This window comes from Lonchura striata, chromosome 2, assembly GCF_046129695.1.
Source record: "Lonchura striata isolate bLonStr1 chromosome 2, bLonStr1.mat, whole genome shotgun sequence".
In the NCBI taxonomy this organism is placed as follows: Eukaryota; Metazoa; Chordata; class Aves; order Passeriformes; family Estrildidae; genus Lonchura; species Lonchura striata.
The window spans coordinates 89,873,739-89,898,170 of NC_134604.1; the positions used below are offsets into that span (position 1 = coordinate 89,873,739).

General features: G+C 39.0%; 1 protein-coding gene and 1 long non-coding RNA gene across 2 annotated transcripts in view; one reads left to right on the forward strand and one right to left on the reverse strand.

The window, feature by feature from the left end:
• The window catches only part of ST6GAL2 (ST6 beta-galactoside alpha-2,6-sialyltransferase 2), a 172,074-nt gene extending 163,841 nt beyond the window's left edge, over nucleotides 1–8,233 (reverse strand). The window contains exon 1 of the mRNA XM_021545540.3: nucleotides 8,090–8,233. The gene's annotated coding sequence lies outside the window, so the exon portion shown is untranslated. The remainder of the gene's footprint in view (nucleotides 1–8,089) is intronic.
• A 10,268-nt stretch (nucleotides 8,234–18,501) lies between these two features.
• Nucleotides 18,502–24,432, forward strand: part of LOC144248896 (uncharacterized) — a 39,610-nt gene continuing 33,679 nt past the window's right edge. Inside the window, exons 1-2 of the long non-coding RNA XR_013342080.1 lie at nucleotides 18,502–18,541; nucleotides 20,582–20,632. This is a non-coding gene — a long non-coding RNA (uncharacterized LOC144248896). The remainder of the gene's footprint in view (nucleotides 18,542–20,581; nucleotides 20,633–24,432) is intronic.

Here is a 24,432-nt window from a genome sequence, read left to right on the forward strand (position 1 = left end):
GCTTTTAATGATCTCCTTCTAGGCACCCTTCATGATAATCTGTCTAGATTATCCTACATCAAGTTCCATCTTCAAGTAGCAGGTATTCCTAGCCTTCCCATGAGGTCTATTGGGATGCTTCCATGAACCTTTCTGGACTTCTGCTGACTGAAAAATTTGTCAAGGGAAAAAATGAGCTTCAAGAAGCTGCCACTCCTATTTACTGTTCTTTCATTTGAGGCAGGGAGAGAAAAATGGTGTTTGTGGCACTTCTCTTTATCTCTATGGAGCATCTATTTCCCAAGATTGTTTTGGCTAATTATTTCTTGCAGTTGTTTTCCAAAGCTGAAATTAAAAATTAGATTTTGTTCCTTTCCCTCTAATAAATTGCACACAAGCATGGCTCAAATGCCTTAGATATATTTTCTCCTGGAGCTTGCAAATATCTTTTTAAAGAACTTAGGTTTCTTTTGTTTTGTTTGGGTTTGGGTTTTGGGTTTGTGTTGGGTTTTTTTCAGTTCCTCATTTAATTTAATTTCATTTCATAATTGTTCAAGCCTTGTTAACTGCAGCCTTATCATAGGAGGATTTTTCTCCTTTCTATGAGATAGGCAGATCTAATGTTTTCTTGTTGGTTGGTTGGTTAGACAGATTGGCCTCCATTGTGTAATGAATAGTGAGTGCCTGGAAATAACTTCCATGCACTAGTTAATGAGAGGAAACACAGGAATTTGAACTACTAGTACCATTAGTTTTGCAAGCAACAGGACATTAACTGTATTCCATATTTAAATGAATGGTGCTGGCACAGCAGGATGATTAAATAAAGGTAGTATTGTTTTAGCTCTTAAATTCCCTTAATACTTTCCCTCTTCCCTCCTTTCCCCCACCCCAAGAGTAGAAGGCTCAGATTTGCCTGCTAATGGATCTTGTCCATGATCTCAGATGTGCTCATATGATGATGCTGTAGCTGGAAGAGCAGGAGTAGACAAAGCTTTTGAGTGCTGGATACCAATGTGCCACTCTGGTTCTAAATGGATCCTGAACTAAATACAGATGGATTGTTTGCTGTGGAAAACAAAGTAAAATAATCATTCTGTCACTGAAAATAATTTGAAAATATATTCAAAATGCATTGAAAATGTATTGCTGCAACTAGCTTTGCTTTCTGTCATATGCTCTTTTTCCAGTTGGACAGCTTTCACCCTTCTTTGTTCATTCTAAGATGAGCCATCTTCTCCAGCCTTCTTCAAACCACCAAGAAGCAACTCAAAGTTTGTCTGAAAATCCAGATGGAAGATTACAAAATCTACATATCTTAAATGAGATGGATGAGTAATGCAGCTTACTTGTCTAAATCACTCAGCAATCCAAATTACCATGCCACATGGTACTCCTTAAGCTAGTCAAGAAGAGTTTCCTTTTTTTAAAATTAATTCTGTCTAAATGCCTTTAATAACTTCAGAGCTGAAAAGATAGAGCACTGCTGTAAACAGTACTTTGATTTCATCTGACCTTTGCATTATGAGATCAGCTCTTAAGATACATTATCTGGAAATATGATGGTCCTTAATTTTTTCCTCAAACCCACCTGGCTAATTGATCTTGTCCATATTGAGGGATATTGAGCCAGAAAAATATGCTCAGGAAATTCAAAGGGGATGTTTGGTGAAAGCAAGGCAGTACATTGTATCTGTATTGCATCTACAGTGTCTTGGAAAGCATATTTCAGTGGCACTTCCCAATGAGCATTGCAGAACAAATGTTTGCTTGCTTTGCACACCATTCTCATAAAGAAATAAAGTTGTCATTTTAAAATATAAATATAAAAAATATAAATGTATAAAAATATATTAAAAATATAAATATAAATTTGCATCTAATTAAAATTTCTAAAGCTATGTTCTTCAATTTGCTAGCAGAAAAATATTGATCCTATAAGCTTCAGCAACATCAGGTAATGTCTGTGAGGAGTTTAATCAGTAAACAAGCTCTCTTCTGTTGTCAAGCATTTTCACCATCAAATGACTTTGTAGAATGCTGTAAAAATGGCCAACTATGCTGTGTCACTAAAGAGAAAAGGCAATTTGCTGTCTCAAAGCATAGGAAAAGAATGATGGGTTATAATTATTTCCCTGGAACTTCATCAGTGGGTTTGTGGATCACCTTAGAGGTAAGAACTGCTGCCTCCTGGGATCCATTCTCAGAAGCACTCAACAGGGACATTTGGACTTTGCATCAGGAAGCAACTTGACACCAAACACGCCCTCAAAAGAGGACTGAAGCAGCAATTTCAGCAAATGGGACTGCCAGATATCCTGTACAGAGGGAAAAGACATGTGTGTTTTGCAACGTGCAAGAATCTGGGTGCTTGCTCTAATAGTAAGCTCTAGGGAGCTGCTTGAATCTCTAGCAAGAAGAGAGCAGCTTGGAAAAAACCTCTTGGGAGTTTTGTTCTGTGCTGAGCCATAGCTTGAGTCACCTTGTTGACCTCTGATTGAATGCATCTAAAAGACAAGAGTTATGAGATGGAGGGAACTGGATTTATCTTGAGGCATTTTACAACAATTCTGTTAAAACTAACTGAAGGAGACCTTTTTGCCTCTAACTATTTGAGTTTTCTTTTTAAGACTGTCATCATAAATTAAGCTTATAGTTGAGCTAGAGAGGTGGCCAGTTCTATTATTCTGTCTTTCCCAGCATAAAAAAATAATTTTCAGTCAAGTTTCTGTGTAATTTTTTTCAGACTAATATTTTTACTCTTCTCCCTGTCCTGTGTTGGGACTGTTGTAACTTGGATTCTCCCCTCAGTGCTCCCAGTGGAGAACAAAAGAAGCAAGGATGTAGAGCAGCCTGTTCTGTCCAGGCTCCCTGTCCCCTGAAACAGCCATTGTTTACTCTGTTCTGTCCCTACAACCAGGTTTTATGCCCCTGGGATGGATGAAATTAATCATAGATCAGTTCACGGAATGTTTTTACTTCAGCTGAGAGATGGTTTCTGGCTCTTTAAAGGGGGCAGAGTACACCATTTAAGTTTTGTTGAAATATATTTTAATATAAAATATACTAAATAGGAAGATAAGAGCATGCAGTAGACCAAAATCTGCTCCTGTTTCATATAGCCTATTCCAGCCAAATGAAACTTTGTTTTGGGACCCAAACACAGCAGTGTTGTGGACGGTTGTTTTGATCATTTTATACTGAAGGTGCCAGCTGTCGGAGATGTGAGTGGGTTTCTGGACAGAAAAAAAAGTCTGCAAGAGTTTTTTTTCGTTAGAGCACATGTCAGCTCACCACAGATTCACCATATGGAGTCAACTGTCAGAAAGAAACACTTACTGCAGTCAGCTGTGTGCAGCTGATAGAACTGCCAAAGAAATTGGTAATTCTCAGTATTCTTGATATAATTGCCACATACATTCCCAGACACCGATTCTAGAAATGGTATGCTGAGTCTTTCCTTCAAACCCTTGAATAAGGAGATTATAGTATTAATTGAGGGGATCAGCTGTAGGTGGGGGAACAGAAGTTTTTCTGAGACTGCTGCACCAGCCCTGGAAAGTGTCTGGAGCCTGCAGGTGATTCTGTGCTCTGAGGGAAACGCTCCCCAGTATCACTGGCACCATCCAGTTGGCTGAGGCTGATGCTAAGAATATCAGCTAGTAGTATGCAGGGAGAATTCTTTCACAGGAGCACCTAAAGGCTGCAGGCATGAACTGTGTAGGTGCTGCCTGTGTAGGTATTGTGCATATAAGGCACAGCCTCTCTCCCCAGTGTGCAGCATAAGCACAGGAGACAGATGAAGGGTGCATAGGTGGAAGGAGAGGCAGAAATATGCAGATGAGAAGACATCCACTCTGAAGGTCTGAACACTAGCAAATGAACATCAGGGTCAGATTGCCAAAATAGGAATTGTTTATCAATGTTTTCCATTTTCCAGTAGCATCATTTAAGACATTCGTGAAGAGAAAGGAATAGTGCTGCATTTGAATGAAAATTCTTAGGTGTTTTGGCAATGTATTAAAATACAGTGCATTTGAGTACTTGCCAAGTACAAAATGCAAGTGGCTAATGCTGTAGTCAAATGCATTTTTCCAAGGAATCAGCTGCTTTCTTATTGCATTTATAAAATATATCTCAATGGAATTATATTTTCTGAGACATGAATCAACACATGTTATAGTGCTTCAGCTTTGTTTTCATAATGAAAAGGAGATGCTTTAATTGCATTTGTTATAGTATTAAGAATGTATCCTGCCACAGATTCTCAGTGAAAAAAACCCATCAATTGCAAGTCAAAGAACTCAGATCCACATTTAATGGAATGGGATGTGATTATGCCTGCTATTACCTAGTTATCTGTTCTGCTCTCCTTCATTTCTTTAATTATTTAGTAGAGTTAACACAGAAATGCAGTAAGGGAAACACTCAACATCAGTATTATTTCTGATTACAGACAGTCTTCTTTAAACCAGCAAGGAATTTTGACTGCAAAGTCCCATTCAAGTAATTTTTTTTCCTTTAGGATGGTAGCTTTCCTTTCCTTTGCAGTTGTCTTCTAAAATATACATTATAGATTATCTTCCTTTGAGAGAATAGTGAAAGGAAAACTTACTGTACTGGGACTTGGTAAACTGCCTCTAATCTAATTTATATTACAGGGTACCAATTACTGAGGAATTCATATACTACTAAATATCACTTCCACTCTTCCTAGAAATGACAAAACCAATTTGTAATTCATTCTAATCACGAAAATGTTACACATAATTCCCCTCATAACTGCAAGATTATGTCTTTTCAAGGTCCTTTCAACCTTCCCACTGCCCTACATTAAATGGAGGTAGCAATTGTTTGGATTTTGAGTTGTTTCTCTGGGGCCAGAAACTAAAATACAATTACAGAACTTTTGAATAGTTTTGTCTCCTTTTGACCCTGCCAAAGTGCAAGGAGTTACAAAAAAATGAACAGTTATGATCATTTATGATCAGAAGATTGCACTAGGCTTTTACACATGCTAAAAATACTCTAGCTGTGCTTTATATTTCATATTTCCATGTAGCCTGATAGACATAAAGGTGTGCAATGAGTGGAGATGTGATATCTGTTTCAAAGAGCTTTGGTCTAAGACACAGCCATGGAGATTTTCCAGGAAAAGGGGAAAGATGGAAAATGTCTGAATACAACAGTCATTTTAGGGTGATAAACCTAATAGCAGAGACACCGGTTTGTTCAGTCAACAATGATGTATAGAACTTTATGCTTTAGTGATGGATATTAAAGTGCCTGGATTGATAAGTTTTGCTATATATAAAAATAGATAGGGGAAATAGAAAACTTTGACATATAAAAGGATGATAAACTAGAAATAGAAATTAAAAGAACTCTGCCAGTGCTTGAGTGTCTGGCACTTTCTGCTTCATGAATTGTAATCTTTGATGGGGGGCAGGGAGGACAGCTCATTTCCACTCAGAGAATAACAGAGAGAATTTATGATGAAAAGCCATGTTGACTTGAAGGTAAGTTTAGATCTCCCTGGCTCACATTGTCAGGGTCTGAAGATTTTTTTATCAGCAAGATCTTAGGACCATACCTGGTCATCCTCTATAAACAACTCCCCTAGGGTTGCTAGGGAGGATGGAGCAAGCCACTGCCAAGTGACACATGCAGACTGCAGGCTGACACAGTCAGATCAGCCCAAGCACAGGCAATGTCTCCTGCCCACCACTGACCAGATTATCTGCTCCTGTATGGATGACTGGGTGCACAGCCACAAGTAGGGTGGCCTTGTGTGTGAGACAGGTAGCCCCTTCTACAGGAAGACACAAATAGTTCCTGCCTTTCCACATTGCTGTGAGAAGGGAGGAGAGGCAGATTTCTTGTGACATGGGTGAGGCTCTGCAGAGCATACACTGCCCATGATGAACACAGATTTTGCCTATCAGCAAAGATGCTTTCCTCGTATTTTTTTCTTGCGATGAATTGCACCATCCTCACAGAGCAAACTTCCAATAGGCAGAAAGGTCATGGCATCTGGTCCCTGGTGAAAAATCCCTGGCATTTCTTTACCATCCTGACTTGATATTAAGATATTTTGAGAACATCCTACCATGCTGATATCAAAGATGAAAGCAGAATTCACTTACTAAAATGAGTGTGATCAGGGCTGTACTTGGTACACGGAAGTGGCATTGAGCTGGAGAGCTACCTGTTCCTGCTCCTCTTCAGACTGGAATCCTTCTCACTGAGCTGCTTCTCTTTCATACATCCAAGCAGATGATGAAAGCAAAACAAACTTAGAAAAAACAACACTCAGTTGTACTCAAGAGTATTCCAGCAAAGACTTAAGTAGTTAATGGATGAAAATATGAATGAACCTCAACAACAGACCCCAAACATCTTCTTCACCTATCACTTTCCTCGCCCCTGGAAATTATTATTCTCTATATTTAGTCCAGTGTTATAATACTAAGCAGCCCAGGTAATGATACAATTTTGACAACATTTTAATTTATTGATGAACTAATGTTGACTCTGACAACTTGGAATATGAGGCACACTCCTACTTGCAATTTCCACTGCTACACATTACCTAAACTCATTTATCTATCCCCTTGTCCTCTGCACCCCTTACCATGATTCCCATGTCACCATAAAATAAAATGACTGAGTTTCAGGAAGAAATATCTATTCTGTGCTTGGCTAATCTCTGAAATAATACTTGCTTGAAAGTTGTTCCTTAATAAACATTGAAATCTTTTGGGAAGGGAAAAATATGTCAGTATTGCTCTTCTGACCCATAGAAAAGATGTAAATTTACTCATACAAACTAGAAAGACACTACTGCAGACCTAAAATCTAATCCTTTGAGCTATAATATTTGCTCAGTAGCAAAGGAAATTATGTCTAAGGACACTGAGCAGCAGTTTCACATCATGGGTATGTTTTCTAAACATAAGGAGCAGCTAACCCTCATAGTTATAAATACAGCTGTGTCACCTATGGATTAACCTGCAACAGAGGTGTGGACTGGATAGACAATAACAAATGAGCCAGTGGCCCTATGCCCAGCTAGCCAGGCTGTCATCTCTTGTAGGTTGGATTTATCCACCAGGGGACTGAGTAGCTGTGGGTTCAGTTCAGAGGCAGTCATTCTGTACTGCCAGACAAAAACCTCGGCCTGTCCCTGGTTAGCTCATTCCTACTTTTCAAATCCAAGCACAGCCAGGTCTGAGGTACTGAGACCCTCAGATAACAGCATTACTTCAGCCTCTTGTTTCAAATGCCACTGCTCAACTGGGACAAGGAGAGTTGTGACCTGACCTCTCCAGTGGCCTCTGTAATTTTCTGTGGAGTTCAATGAGCTTGACTCACAGGATCAAGGCAAAGAAGAGTGTCTGGGAATGCTTTTTGCTATATATACTGAGAGGACCTACCTGAAGAGTGCTACTTTTCATGTGGATGACTAATAAAACATGTGATACAAGTGCAAACATCAGCATCTTGAGCAGTATATGTGCATCTCCCAGCTTTTTGAACTTTTTGTGAGCATAGAAAGTCTGTACAATCAACACCAGAAACATGCACAAGAATATAAATGCAAGTAAAAAGCACACGTTATCTCCTCTTTAGCTTCAGCTCTCATCCCTCTTCTGATTAAAGTTCTACATTTCAAATGCTATCAGTCTTCAAGAAGATACAGTTTCTTCTTTCTGAGCCTATTAACCCATTCAACACAATAAAGATAAGATGGGGGATGGAAAGGACAAGAAGAAAAAAATAGTAGGGGTAAACAAAACAAAGCAACACAGAATCACTTTTCTTGCAGTTCTGAGAATCATTTACTAATCTGATCTTCTGTATAAAAATTCTGTTTCAGGCATTCCTGAATGCACTTAGCATTGCTCTTGAGCACACAAAACATTCCTTGTGATTGCCTTTACATCCCAGCAATCCACAGAAGATTTTACACATTTATTACACAAAATCCTTGAAATCTATTAGATCATAAGCTGCACACAGGCTCTGAATGTCCCCAGAGCTCCCTGCCACCACCCCCTCCTACCTTTTGCTGAGCTAATCCACTGCTCTGCCAGCTAAGGGGACTTACCAAGGGCTTTTCGATGGGAAGAAGCAGTTAGGAGCTCGCACACACGGGAATAGCTGCTCCCCAGTAATGAAGCAGGAACTGAGAAGTCTCACTCTTTCAGCAGCTATTCAGGTAGTGCTGCCAGCTTTCTCTAGCTCTCTGCATACACACACACACACACACACACACACACACACACACACACACGCACGCACGCACACGGGGCGGGGGGCGGGGGTGGGGGGAGTGGGAAGGGGGGAGACAGGGAGAGGTACAATAAACTCTGACTATAATTATGAGAGCTCCTTTCTACAAATTGTAGCAGCAAGAGATCCCTTTGGCAGCCTTTTCAGCATTATCTCTTTAAAAAGGAGTTCCTTGTAAAAATATTGCATCCTTCCTACTCTCTTTCACTGTAAGAAAAATTAAAGCCGGCTCTCTCAGAGATTTAGTCATTGATGTATCATAGAGAGGTTATTGTTGATGAGAGTTTTATTTTTTCCTTTTTTTATGATGAAAGTTTTATTATGAGATCTAGCCTAGCTTGCAGTCAAAAAGAGACCTGACTTTGCTCTTTATAAGGAACAATCTCCCAGGAAAGCAGTTTAGATCAATAATTTCATGCATTTAATGACTGTATTTATGAAAGAAACCATCCAGGCTAAGCAATTCACTAACTGAAAAGGTAACAGTTTAGTAAATACACATCATTGCCTTTTTGTACCTGCATACACCATCAAAGGAAAAATGCAATGCTACGTGTAAATTCATAGAAGGATTTATAATAGAATATTATTGCATTTGGCAAAGGGATCTGAAGGATTTAAAAAAGCTTAATCTCCAAGACAGATCCTTTCTTTAAAGTTCTTCAGAATCCTATTCTTTAGAATCCTTGTTCTTTGAAGCCTTAAAGTTATTTATCCTGTCATTACTTCTAATGGCACCTTTGATAAAAATGAGATAAAAAATATCCTCTTCCTAAGTAAAAGAGGGAAGTGTTCTGCAATATTTCCCACCATCAACCCATCTCTCTTTTTCTCACATGATCACCCATACACCCACCTACACACATGCAGAACACAATAGCAAATATTAAAAATGGGGGCTGAAATCAAACATTTCCTTCAATGTACCAGCAGCCTCCTTCCCCAGCAAGCAGTGCTTTTGTCCAGATCTTGATACAATTCCAATAACTACAGAGTCATCTGTAAAGCAGATGAAGAAAAGAGTGAAAAAATATAAATGAATCTGGCTTTGTCCCCATGAATACCACAGGGAGCACCAGGGAGCCAGCTTGGCAGAGCCCCAGTGTGACAATGACTTTAAGGACTGTTCGTTGGTATCACCATTCAGATACATGGGGGGACCTTGTAACAAGGATAGAAATGGGAAGAAAAGAAGTGAAAATAATTGATTGACAGAAGCCTATTAAAAAAATCAGTCACAACTGAGAGTTGCCTCATTGGTTGTTGTATCTAAAATGTTAGTGCTCTGCAATGTTCCATGAAAGCCTTGTTCAGCCTGCTAACATTTTGCAGGGTATGTTTTCAAACACAGATGCCTAGTTGGTAATCTCCAAAACATGTGCTTAACATTTACTTTTAATAAAAGACAAATAATTTTAGGGCCCAGTAAGTTTATTAGGAAATCATAAAACATGAAGTGTACAGAGAGATGCCTCTTCCAAGCCTTTGATTTGTCTCAGTAGAAGAAAATGAAAAAATGGAAACTTCTGTCCTTTGTTACTCCTGCCTCCCTCCTGCTCAGAGTGCATTAGGCAGCAGGTGGTAAATACAACCTTGTGTTTCAGCTGCAGACTAACACTGTCTGCCACCTCTTGGTCCCTAAAGGATCCCCAAAGCAGATGGCTACAAAGGTATATGAAGTCATTGGTGGCATAGACAGAGACAGCCATAACTTTCAAGACCTTCTTTTTCTTGCTATAAAAAGCAGGGACTATTGGTGGCCCATAGCCCATACATTGCATCATCCCACTGGTTGCTCATTTGCTGTGAAAGTTCAGCCTCACAAAACACATTCTTTATCTCTCTGTTCATCCTCTGGAGAGGTTAGTCAGGAGATTGGCAAACTATGATGCTCAAAATGGCAGAGGTCAGAGCAGTTTTGCCAGTACTGTTGGGGATTCCTGTCAGTACCCTCTCTCTCATCACAAATACCCTTGCTGCAGAACCTGGAGGGTCTGAGGCACTCACTCCACTCCCATAACTGGCATGTCCATGCTCCAGCAGCAGGAGAGAGCATGGCTTGGGCAAGAGGGTATCTGCTGTAGGCAGAGCTTCCCCACCTTGTGAGTTGTGCTAGCTGAAGTTGCAGGTTTTGAAAAGCTTGTCTCTAGAAACTACAGGTAGGCAGTGGCAAGATGTTTACATCGCGAGGGCAGCCTGAATAGCTGACACGTGAGATCTTTCTGCATTAAAAACCAAGTACCCATCTCTTTAGCTATTCTTCCATCAGGGCTTGCTAAAAAGAAGCTTCACAGAGAAGAATGGAAACAGAGTTCAAAAAATACCTCTTACCTTCATGATAGCAGGGCTCTGTTCTTACAGAATTATATTAATTCAATCAGCTGTGGGTTGTCACTAGTGAGTGCATGCAATTTACACTTTAGTAAAAAAAGATTCTTTTTTGTAGTGAAAGTAAAGAATCTGGGAGAACTTTTCCACAAATTACGGCTCTACTACCTGGAAATAACTAGCAAATCATCTGCGACCTGTGAATCTAATTTTATTGTGGAAAGAATGTTTCATCCAGGGCTCTTTCCCTGATACATGTATCTATGTGCCATAAACCAGTTGCTGTGGTTTGCTGGTCAATAAATATCCTTAATTTTTAATGAGCAATACTAAAGCCATTGACCTCCAGTAGAAGTAGGTTCTTAAAGAAACACTTCTTATTTTCTCTGAGATATGCAACATTTTGCTTGAAATACACCTCTGGACTAAAATGTGCATTTAATATACTGGAGAATGAGGGTGATACCAGGTTTTTTTTTTTATTTCTTGCATCGATTCTGCTCTCCATCAATATCAACTGCAAGTTTTACACACTGGTATCTTGCTTATTGTCTGAAAATAATAGACTTACCTAATAAAGCATATGGTATCCTTTGGCAGTCATTGTGGACTGGACACTGATTCCAGCAAGTTCTAATAACATTTTTTCCTCTGTCTCTTCCTCTCCTTACTCTTACCATGATTTATTGAGCAAAATGGTTTCGCTAAGGAAGGAGGTATTAGTGCATACTTTATAATGATGTCAGAATTATCCCAGTGTCAGTATTACTAATACAGGAGAATCAATATCAGCTTTACAATGAAAAGAAATCTGGATGATCTGATATATGGAAGCACATAAATCATGCATGCATGTAACTTCTGCCTCGTGAGTGACACCACACTAGCTTAGATAAAACTGATTTCTGAAGACATAACTATCCTCTTTCATTCCTTTCTCATAAAACTCTAATCATTTTACAGTGCAAAGATACAGACACAGCCTGTCTTTCAGGCAGTGATTTTTATGTGTGTTAGATTGCCAAAATTAAGCATGTGCATCTTAATGCACAAGATTTTACCCCATTGATTAAAGGAATCAATTCCTTGGTTCATGGAAAATTCATGAATAGGAGGAGTGAAATTTCTGTGATAAAGCTTGTATTCTGTTGTCATTTACATCCAGGTAAACCTAATTTCAATGTTTCAATACGAACTGTGATCTGCAACACTATTAATGAAGTTATTGTTAAGTCTGGTATAATGTAAAAACCTCACAAATTCTGAGATAGAGATTCCCTCTGACATAGAGTGTTGCACAATAGAGATTTAGCACCTGTGAATATTGATGTGTGTCTTTTATGAAGTTACATAGAATCAGCAGGAACTTCTGCAGTGTAATTACAGAACCCAAACCTCAAGGTCAAGCTGTAAAACCCTCAGGGTTTCTAGGCCACTGAAATTTTGAATTCATTATTCTGAGGAGGTTGTTTCTCCTTAAATAGAAGAAGTTGACAGTGAGTGACAATTCTTTGGAATTGTGTATCAACAATAATGCATTGCTTCTGTCAGCTGAAAAGAAAGGCAATTCAGAGTAATGTTTATTAAGTAATTAGGATTACACAATGTCTTGTAATCCAGGATGAGCTGGGGAGAAAACTATAAAACCTTTGTGATTGTTTTTTCTCTTTTTAAAAGAAAATAAAATAATTTTTATGTACTTCAATAAAACCTGAGATGAGTTGAGTTGAAATTATGTTCTATTGGCATTTTTTTGGGGGATGCTCAAGAATAGTTCTAGGCAGATCCATGCAGAAGCTCAGCCTCACTCACTGTCCTGTAGTGGTGGGCTTCTCTCCCTACATTTTTACCCTTGCAGATTGAAAGAGATGAAGTATCAACACTGGATAAGCCCTCAGCATATGCAAAGCTGCTGGTGTCTGCTACAAAGACACAAAGCTGAGTTAGGACAACCAACTGGTAGCTCGTCAGTAACTTAAAATAATCTTAAACAGCATTTCCATGCTTTTATTTACATTTGAGGAGTTTTAATTATCGTCCCCATTTATTGAATCTGAGGAAACAGAAAACAGTTTGCATAGTAATTGCTTAAAACACCTGAGAAGTAGAAAAGAAGGAATTTAGAAACTAATACCAGGTGCAGACTTATCCTGGGAAGGTGACAGCTAGCAGAACATCTCTGTGAAACATGCAGAAACAGCAGCAGAAACAGCAGCACAAACAAGTGAGGTGGGTGTTAGAGCTGTCACTGCTGAGTCCAGTACTTTTCCAGCAAGTTTTTAACTCCCCATGCTTTGATGTAGCAGGAAGTCATCACAGAATATGGCTCCCTTTGTCACTCTCTGCATTTTGAATGTATCAGAAAATTTCGGTCCCAGCCATCAGAACATTTGTAGCGGCACTCAAGTTAACTGATCTGACTGCAGAAATGTTTAGGCTGCTTCTCCATTCCCATAAAGGTGCTCTTCCAGTAAACCCTAACTGATCTAAAGGAGCTTGTTCCCTTCTTCTAACTCTGGATGGCTGTGGTGGTGGCTAACAAGCATGTGTGTGTGCTGCTGCTGTGCTTGATGAAGAAGAATCTCATAAGCATGACAGGAAAAGAAACCTGCAAAACAGGGATTGTACCATTTGCTTTGAAAGAGTTGAAATGTGTCATTGTGCTGATGTCTTCCAGACCTGAGTGCCATAACTGTGAGGCAATCACTAAAGCATCTGGAATGTTTCTAATAGTGCATGGTTTCATTATACAATATAAGATTAATTATCAGCTTGCCTCTGTCAAAAAGGACAGTCTTATTATCCCCTCCCAGCTCCCCATGCCAGCTGTGATTTTTTGTGGCATATTTTGCACCAGAGCTGGCTCTCATCTGAGTGCACAACAAGAAGTTCAACACACTTAAAAGACAAAAATTCACCCAGCATATAAAAGCAGGTGATGGATTTCTGTGGTAATGATCAGAATGGGTTTACTCCAAGTAAAAGGGAGTGACAGCACAGGACCAGGTAAGGGAGGAGCAGAGGGTGTCAGATTTCCTTTTTAGCAATAGGGAGCACAGCCAATCTTAAAATCATACAGGGGCATACCTCTGAGGTAGTGTACTGCATTGCAACTCTCCACAGTCACAGACTCCTTTAGGATTGGTTTTACATTTAACATTGTGCTATGCAGGTTTAATCAGCAAGGAACAATGTATTGCAACACCAGAAAATGAAGCACCTCTACAAGAAACCAGATTTGAAACATCACAGGGCTATTCCTTTAGATTATCATATAGAAAAGAAAAAAAATCAACAACCTTCTAATTGTTTTTCTTTTTTTCCTAGAGAAAGGAAAAACAGGATTTTACTGTCAACCCTTTAATGTAAAGGGCTACTGATTAACCCAGGTCTTGTCAAAGATAATGGGGTTAACAGCATGAAGGGGAAAAGAAAACATGGAAAGAGAAATGGACAGAAGTCCTCACAGTCTGAGCCTAAACTCACATGAGAACAACAGAAAGACCTGGGTTACACACCAACCATTGCCCATCATACCATCCAGCTGGAGGTGATTAAACTAGGAGAGCAGAGCGTGTGCAATGTGGGGTTGGAATGGTAATTGGTGTGTTCTTGCTGTGGCTGTGCTTGGAGGCAGAGGTAATCAACCACTTAAGCCATCCTGCAGCTTCTGTCCCGATCCCCACTTTTGGGCAGTATGTAGAGCATGGAGGATGAGAAGTCCTGCTCTCATGTTGCCTGGATTTGTCCATGTGCCCAGAAACAGTCATGGTCCCAGACACAGAAGGATGCACATTCAACATGAATGTAATCTAGCTGAGGAAATGATGGCTGAAAACATGAGACAACACAGACAAGATCAGGGTCACATCAAACAACAACTATTCTTTTTAGGGAAAGTACAAATAAATTTCCTATAATTAATCTGACATCCCTGGCTGACTTTCTTGCAAGACATAAGTCCAGGCTGCTGTCTGTTAATTTTTGTGACTCTTCACTTCCTCCTCAGGCATAAAAAACTTTTCTGGTCCATAACTGCTTATCTGCATTGCCTCTGCCCCCTGACACACTGCAAGGAACCTGGGGGAAGGAATATGAGGAGGAGGTGAGGGGTAGCTGAGGGACTCAGGCTCTGTCTAAGTACCACTGGAGTGGTAGTTGCACTTTGCTGTGCCTTGGCAAATAGTTGTTCCAATGGAAGAGAAAGCTTTGCCTTTGAACCAAGCCTTGTATTGTTAGTGAGGACACAACCACTGGTGGCACAAGCCATCTGATGACACTACAGCAAGGGAGAAAGTATGATCAGCAGCCTTCAGAAAAAGAGGTACAGGAATCAAAATCCTACACTGGCTACCATGGAAGATGGATTGTCAGATAAAAGTCGAACAGAAACAGTGGATGAAAAAACTGGGGAAGAAAACGAGCATTAGCTATTTTTATTTTATCCTGAGGGAGAGAGATGAGAACAAAGAATGCTAAAAGCATAAGAACAGCTGATAAAGGTTTACTCAGCTCAGAAAATTCTACTGTAACATTTCTTATTCTATGAAATATAAATTAAGCCATTAGTACTTGAGGGGGTTTTGATTTCTGAATATGTACAAATCTAAATACATTCTACTTTGTGTCTGAAAACCTTGAAAGCCTGAGAAGACTTGAGATTATCCTAGCTACACAAATAGGGCATTGTAGGAATGTACTCTTTTATTTCTTATTCTGTCTTAGGTAAAATAGTTGAAAGTTGCTCCTTATATGAAGAGACCATACACTGCAGCCAAAATATTTGGAGTAGATCTTTAGCTAAAAATAGTAAAAATAGAATTAGTGCAGTTTACACCAGTAGAGCACCTATGAACTTGAGAAAAATGTAACAGAGGAACAACATACCGCTGAATCAGTTTGCTCCTTTTATTTTCAGTTAATTCCCCCAATACTGCCTGTGCATGCTCTAGGCATTTTTGCAAAGATTTGGTTTAAATTCACCATGTTGCTATGCTCTTAACTATGAGTTTATATTTTAGCTCAAAGAATTCACATGTAGGGTTGTTTTTTTGCTAGGCACAAGCCCACAGAGGAACAAAAGGCATAGAAATATCGGATAATAAGAGCATTTAGAAAAAAACAGTGATAAATCCTCAGAAATATAATTGAATATGTTTTAATTTTATGCTTGAGACTTTCCTCCTTCTCTATATAAGCCCACAGTACTGAAGAAGTAATAATATCCTGTGCTATTTGGTGGGCATAAGAAAGAGCATGGCTGGATCTCGTGGGTGCTCAGCACCTCAAGAGGTGCAAGAAAAATAAAGATTTTAGAAAGCCAAATTCAAATTCCATCGTCTAAATCTTCTGCTTAGCATTTTTCACTGTGAGCCCACTAAGGAAATACAGGACAGGATTTTGCTTCAGGATAAGCAACCACACAGGAAAATGGAAAATGCCTGCCTGCAGCAGCTTATGTGGTCTGGATATGTCTATACTGCTTTTTGTACTGCACAAGGGTGCTCTGGCCAAGACCTGTGGTGGAGCACAGAATCTGCTGCAGCAGATGTGACATGGAAGGTTGGTATCCATGTGCATCTTCCTTCAGAATATCAGCCTAAAGGGGCATGAAATATGATGATTGCAGTAATCCAGCTACATGCAATTTTTGAATTCTGGCTGACACATAGAAGTTGTTGCTCTGAGAAGGTTACTGCAGTGGGGGTTGGACTCCTCTGCTGGATGTGTGACCAGCAAGAAAAGAGAGGTAACCTTCATAATTTGAGCCAGACAAGCCATCAGGCTTGTCTAAAGCCTGGGAAGGCTACTTGGCTTTAAACAGCATTACCAGTAAATTCATTTTCCATGCTACTGGTTTTATGTGTGCATGTGTGTTATTAACTACAGATTTTAAGTGCCCCTAAAGATATGCCCAAAGGACTGAGCTTGCCCAGGAGTCGAAGGTAACATTGAACTTGAAGATGGCAATGAGAGAGGGCTATGCTGGCCTAGGGCAGGGAACTCACACGCTGCAGAATTTTATTTAGCTGGAGAAGTAATCAAAAGCCAGTCTGTGCCCAAGAATGTGAAGGTGGGAGGGAAAAAAGTGCCATAGGAAATGAAAAAGCAGTGAACAAGTAATGAGTAAGCTAAGAAACTAGAAGTTTAGCAAATTAGAATTCAATGCAGCAGTATGGAAAGTGTCCATGTAGGATGTTGGTCTCTTAAGCCTGTGGCATTTCAACATTTTCCCTATAGGAATCAACCAAAATGGGCCTTGATGATGATGGAGAATTTTGAATGTCGGCCAAGCCAAACAACATGCATGCTGCTCCAATGACAGCAGTAGCCAATGTGCAGAGGTCTTGCTGAAGAGTGAGAACTGGATGATTAAGCAAAAGGGGAGGCAGGCCTCAGAGGACAACTGTATCAAGACACCTCTAAACTCAGATGTGTGGTTCTGCCATCACTGGCCAAACTTTCCACGTACTCCCTGCAAGGAAAAGAGTAGTCTGCTATTAACAATGGCCATGAGGTTTTCCTATGATTAATCTTTATACTTTGGAGTCAGAGAGAAGTTGTTGACACAACTGCTGTAACCACTTTACAACAGATCTTGGTGGGTCGAAACATTAACTTGGTCATGAGATCAAGTATTATTTATCAAATGGTACATGTTAGTCTCTAATCACCTGTTTAAAGAGATCAAAATTCAGTATTATAAAGTTATTTTATCTTGAATTTAGTAAGTCTTTACTAGAATCTGTATTTAGAAAAGTAATTTTCTCAACACAGAATGCATCTTGACTGTATTTCTCCAGGGTTTATTGCCCAATGGAGTAAGTGAATGTACTTCAAAAGAAAGTAGATAAAGAGATTTGGAAGAAAGGGACAACAAAAAAAGCAAGACCTAACAACTATTAATTATTTCATCTTTATGTATGTAACACATCAGTTTTAGATGCACTTACTTGTTAAGTTATTATACAGTTGTTATGGAAGCATCAAATTGTTCACCAAGCCAATGCAAGGTATTTTAAGTAGTACTAAGTGTAAACCCAAAAGAATTCATGTTTTTTTTTAATGAGTTTTTGCTGTTGTTGGGTTTTTTTGCTTGTATTTTCATCCCACAAGAAAATCCAAATCAAAACCAGAGATTTTGCTCAGCTAAACTATCCCATCAGTTCTAACAGAAGAGTAGAAACATTGGAGAATTATCCATCTGAACAAAACTTTAGGAATATCAGCTACCATGATTGATTGCAATGCTGGCTTAAGTGCACTGTTGATTATATAACAAAAATTCTTTGATTTCAAGACATATAGAGCCATTTTCAGTTTTATTATTTTGTGTCTTTTTCCTAAAGCAGACTGGACTAGATTCTTTGCTACCTTGCACTTAATATAAGCATCAACACTCTGTTTAGGAATTTGCCTGCAGCTTGACCATAATGTCAATTTCCAAGTGAGAAAGCTGATTAAGGCTCTGGCTGTTACATCATGGTGTATTAATAGGGAGCCTCACTTTTTGGGAACACCATTCTTTTAACTTTTTGTGGAACATCAAGGAAATATTTTATTTAAATGGTGAGAGATGAGTTCTTTCAGAGGAAAAATCTGGTTTACTGAACTGTGGGATAATTAGCTTTCTATGAGAGACATCCAGACCTGTTCAGAACCTGTAGTGAAATAGAGGCAGGGCTGATGACAATCTGTTCTTTATTTTCAGATACAAAGGCGTGCCCACCAACAGGACACTCCAAATATTTGGTCACAGAACAACAGAATGGGCAAGTTCTGAATGGACCACAGTTGTCATCTGGCCCAGCCTCCCTGCTCAAGCACATCCTAGACCATATTGCACAGGAATTGTGTCCAGATTATTCTTGAATATCTCCAGTAAAGGAGACTTCACAGATCCTCTGGGTAACCTCTTCAGGGCTCAATCACTTGAATGGTAAAGAAGTTTTTCCTCATTTTCAGATGAAACTTCCTGTGCATCAGTTTCTGCCCATTGCTGCTTGCCTTATTGTTTGGCATCACCAAGAACAGCCTGGCTCCATCCTCTTGACATCCTAATCCAGATGGTCAGTCTTGGAAATCATAATTTCAGTGCAGGACATGAGAAAAGCCTAGCCCTTACTTACAAAAATTGTAGTTGAATGTTAATGGTGACATTTCCCAATGAAGTCAATAGTTTGTCCTTTTTTGTTTACTCCTAAGGGCCTCAGAGGAAGGTTAGAGTAAGGTCAGGAAAACCAAGGGAAGTTGTTTCAATCTTCAACAGTTCTCCTAAAGTTATGCAATAAAAATACCTTTGTTTTTGAGAAATTTTAACTAATTCATGTTACTGAGATATTATATCTCAATAAAGAGTCAGCACACAATTGATAGTAATCATCATCATAATCATGTTTACAGTAGTGACAGATTGCAGATCAATTAGGCAACTTATAGATGAAAGAGAGGACAAAAAACCCCAGTAGCTAAACCATTTCTAGTGTGGCTACAGCAATTTTTTCTTTATTTATTAATTTCCCTTAGGTGTCTCCTGTAATGTGTTTTTTGAAAAAGGGCTTGGTGCCACTCCTGTAGAGGACAATGCATGTAAGAAGGATGAAATGGGAGGAGAAAGACAGGTCAGTCACACAGATCACAAAGCACACAGCAGAATGCCTCACATGGTGGAAGAAACTTGTGTTTAGGAACCTGAATCTCACACCTTCAGTGTTTTAGACTCAAGAAAAACACCTTAAGTAATGAAAATATCTTTTTACAATGAAATCACTTCACAGGTTAATGGCAGAGACATTAAGTGGCTACCCATCCTCAGCTTTATACCATCTAAACACATGAGGTGGTATGTCTGTTCAGAGACAGGATGGGTCTATGAAACCACCACATGATTTGCTCTTGTTCACAAGAGGTGATATCTCACTCAGCTGTCATCACCCTTCAGCACAACTCCAGCTGAAAGGAAAGGATCTGTCTCATTCATTAACATGACAGTGTCATGTATGTACCTGAGTTTCACCTAGCGTTAATCATTTTAATTGAAATCTTTTTTCACAGTATGTGTTAAATTCCCATAGAAATAATTCCATTCATCTTGGATTTTGCCTTTAGCACACTTAATTTCTGTGTCTGTAATAATGTGACACACTTTTTTTAACTATGAGAAAAATCCTTCTTTTTGACTACAGCAACATTGATTGATTCTGTGCTTACAGATGGATTTTGTTTTGTGGGCTTTTTTTTCACTCATGCTTCAGAAATGTATTGGTTGGTTGTATTCCCACAACTGAAATAAACCAGTGGCACAGGAGAAAACCGCCACATTTGCTGAAATGCCACAGATAAATTGCTATTCCTTTAGCTAACCTTATTTTTTTTATTTCCCAAGAAATGTGCTACAGTTCTAAAGAGAACAATTTCAAGGAAACACTCTGCCTTTATAAAGAAAAATGAGATAAAATGGGAATGGGGAAAGAGTAGAGATTTCTGGTTATTCTGAAAGTTTTTACTTTTTTCCAGTGAAACATGATTAAAAGAGTATGCAAAGTTCAGGCTGTTGGGTTTTTCTTAAAGACATGCAGACTTAACTCATTGTTCTGGTGAGAGAGCTCATTCCAATGAATGATGGCATTTAGCAAACTCTTGGAACACATAATGTTAAAAAGCCAATTCTTTAAGTTGCTTCATGCTGCCAGGTGCCCCTGTGTCTGCTGGGTCTTTAAGAATGGGCACAGGATTTCATTCAGGCACTGAAATTTTTGGTAAATAGGCTATTTTAAAAATGCCATGGCATACTGGCTGTGCTTTGAGATATGTTCATATGAATGAGGTAAAGAATGAGAAGGCTGAGTGTACAAACAAACCAATGAAAAACAGTAGCTGTCTAACTTGAGCCCTGTTTGTCTGGAGAAAAGGTCCTTACGCTTTTGCTCTTTTCACTTAAATTTCTTTGCCATTATCTGTGTCTCTGATTTTCTTGCAGACTTTCCCTGGGAACAGAGAAAGGAATGGACATTAGAAGGATCAGACAGCTGTGAGTACAGAATCTATTGTTCAGTTAGAGTCAGATTATTGCAGGTCTGGTCCTGGGACATGCCCAGAATACACAGCCCTTACTAAAGTCAGGATAAGCAGCCCTCACATCTCATAGATACAGACTGAGAATGTCATCCTGGCTGTTGCTAATATTGGCAGAATTTTTAGACCTAAATCTATAAAACATTTAGCCTCCTAAATACATGATTCCCAAATTACTTTAACACTTGTGTATCCCAACAGATATTTATATTAATCCATATGCCTACATGTCCACCACTACACACACAGCTATTGATGACCTGTTTGACTCTTTCTACAATATCTTGTCTTTGGAGCATGACTTTACCTTAATACAACCTCATCAAGCAAATAGATGTTTTCACAGATGCAGAAACTACACAGTAGGGATAAGACTTGGTATAAGAAACTTGGAATGCAGTACCTAAAGAAGTTGAAAAACTTGTAAATAAATTTTTAAATAGCCTATTTTGACCAGCATTCAGATGTGGTTCCAGATCCACTTCTGCGAGTGGTGAAGGGTCTTCTCACCTTTTTAAAATATTTGATGCCCCCATAATAGTGGAAATACTAATTATAACCCAAAAATTTTCTGAGGCTTGAGGATTACCTAGATTTGGTTCTGTGGTTGGTGAGTTGTAGAGACAAAGAGCAATACTAATGCTATATTACAATGATTGTCATACTAACAGAATTGGTTATTTCAAATAAAGGTAAATTGTTTTCTTCTGCATGTTTCTCAAGATCAATTTAAAATTAATGGACCAGTGTATTATGCTGACACATTCACCAGGTGTCAAATGATAATGGTATGATTAAACAGATTGAAAGAAACTAAGACAGATACTAGTAACAGCAAAAACAGGTTTTCTAGATTGGCAAGGAAAAAAACCAAAGCACTGTTGCGGTAGATAGGGACAGGCGAACGGAAGATTTCGGGATGTAACAGAAAGCAAGACCCTCCCCCCTCATCTGTGACATGTAATCCATCACCCCTGAGACACGTAACCCCTCCTAACTCGTAGTTTTCCACCCCTTACTAACCCTAGAGACCCTATCTTCTTCCTTTGATGTAGCAAAGCCCCCTCGACTATTTAACCTCACAAGATAAGGTAATAAACGCCATTTGACCATCCACCACATTGGTGTCTGTGTATGTCTGTGGCCCGAGTGGCCCGGGCGAGGCCGGGCTGCCGTGCTGTCCCTTGGAACCAGGTCGCCTGCCTTCTCAGCAGAAGGCAACACACTGTGAGGGTAAGAGTCCTAGTACTGGTTATACATATGTGTATGATAGACCCCGCTTTTCATTTTGAGAGTTACCAACAGGGAAACTGCTCTAAACATGAGGTATAACTGTGTGTAGGCAGATTTATGTCTTAGCCAGCCCTTTAAAAATGCTGACAGGCATTGGAGATGCAACTGACATTGAAAGGACTCTATGTATAAGGTGTCAAGGCTTGTTTTATCAGCAGATGGGCAACTAAACACTGTTGAGCCTTGAAGGCAATGCTGTCTTCAGGTACTAAAAAGGAATTTGTCTTAGCTTGATTTATGAGGAGTAGTGAATTATGGTATGTGGTCAGTGTGGATCTAAAGCTAAAAGGAGCTTTTACTGCTGTAGGAATCTCTACTGCCTATTTCCAAAACAAGATACCAGCCCTGGAGATTTTTTTCTTCCTCTTTCTTCCTTCCATCAGTTACAGTAATGTGAGGTGGTGTTCATTTCCTTGTGGTCCCTCTGACTTTCACCCTTTTGTCTGGATTTTGCAGTTGGCAGGTAAACTAATACCTAATAATTTTTCAAGATAAATTCAGCAAAATTTTTGTTGTTTCACATTACACCTCTCACACTCTTTTCTATTTTTCTTACATCTATGAGTTCATTTTTTTTTCTCTCCCTAGTTTTGATGTTCTCTTCCCCTTCTTTGTTGCACAGTCCTTGCCCAAGTTCCCAAAACCTGAATTCTGTTTTCATTCCTAGATATCTCTCACTCCCTCCTGCTTTTCCAATTTCCTTTCCCCCTTAAATTCTCTTTTCCCAGCCTTTGTTTGGCTACAACTGTCACAGTAGGAGGGGAAACTGGTGCTTGACCTGTTGCTCTTCAGGCTCTCACACACTGAAGCGTGGATTCTCCAGGGTCACCACACTTTTGTCTGCTGGGAGCAGCAGAGAAACAGACACATCCCACCAGCACAGCGCATCAATATTTAGTGATACAGAAAAGTATTCTCTGGGGATGGATCCTAGTTCTTCCAGTGGATACTAATTATGAATAACAGTCACTTTTAGTTCTAGAGTGAAGCATGTTTTGAAGGATACATTTTCTTTTGCCACCCTGTTTCTCATAGTGCCCACTTCACTGGGTCATGGTGATGACTGGTGTAATAAGCCAAAAATGTGTCTTTTTAAACTTGAAGGTTGTCCTCCTGTCGTTGACATTGAAGAAAAATATGCCACATTAAGGTCTTTTCTGATTGATTTGTTCTAAACATGTCAAATTACTTCATTAGGTTTTAAGATAGCATTGATTTAAGCAAGCAAACTGATGCAAAAATATTAGTGAAAACATAATTAGTGTGCTTTTCCCCCTTTTTCAAGTTTGACTTAAGATATTTCAGTGAGAGTAATTTTTTCCATTGATAACCAAACACTGCTTTAGAGAGTATGGTCTCTTATGACATTTATCCCATCCTACTTAAACAGAGAAGCTTGGCGTTTTTAATGCAATTCATTTCACAGCAAATGCATTGTTACAGCTGAATACAGACTTATATCCAAAGTAGGATATTTCCTGGTCAAATTTGCAAAGCTGTGACAAAAATTTCTCTGAGTCACTTAATTATACCCTATCTGTGAAACATTTATCAATGCAATTGCCTTTTAACAATATATTCTCTTTTTCCACTCCTTCCTTTTACTGAATTTTGTGTATATTTGTTTATAGATACAAAAAGTAAGGTCTTCCCATCACTTGAAATGTAATAAATCAATTTATCCTTCACTATTGTAATTATGTCACAGTAATCACTTTGTCCCACTGGCAACCTTCACCTCAGTTCCCAGGATGAGCTGTAATTTTGTTTCTTTGCCAACTGAGATCCTCATTCATCTCATGATGTTACTCTAAGCACTGTCTGCAGGGGGATTGTTGTTTTGCTTTTGTCTGCAGACTGGACTGAAGGAGCAACTGTCTGTATTATTCACCTAGGGCACTATTAAGAATGAAAATAAGAGTTCAAGAAAACGGGAAGACAAGCCTCCCTAAAATTCACAGTTACACAGTGAAATATCTTGTCCTTTACAATGAGAAGAGTAGTTATGGAGTGACAGTGAAATATATCAGGACTATGTGGAATTGACCATCCAGTACAATTAATTGTGGATAATATACTTGCCAGAAAATGAATTTCAAATTGTTAAATTTTGACATTGACACAGAATTTATGTATATATATTTGTGTATATTCCATCTGAACTGGAAATTCATAAAAATCTTCTCCTCGCCCCAATTTCCCATCTGCTAAAATCAGGAAATATTTAAATGTGTGGTCCTTTCCATAAATGAGTATGCTTTGAGCACATAAAGGATATGCCCATATATATACGTATATTTTGGATATATATACATGTATACCTTGGATATGTAAAGGCTCTATATTTACTTTCAGCACTTTCCCTTGAGTTAGTGCTTTTCCTTTATCATTTCTGTAATGTTTTCATTTCTTCCCCAACTATCTCAGTTTTGAAATGTTTTTAATAGCCCCTTGCCAATATAA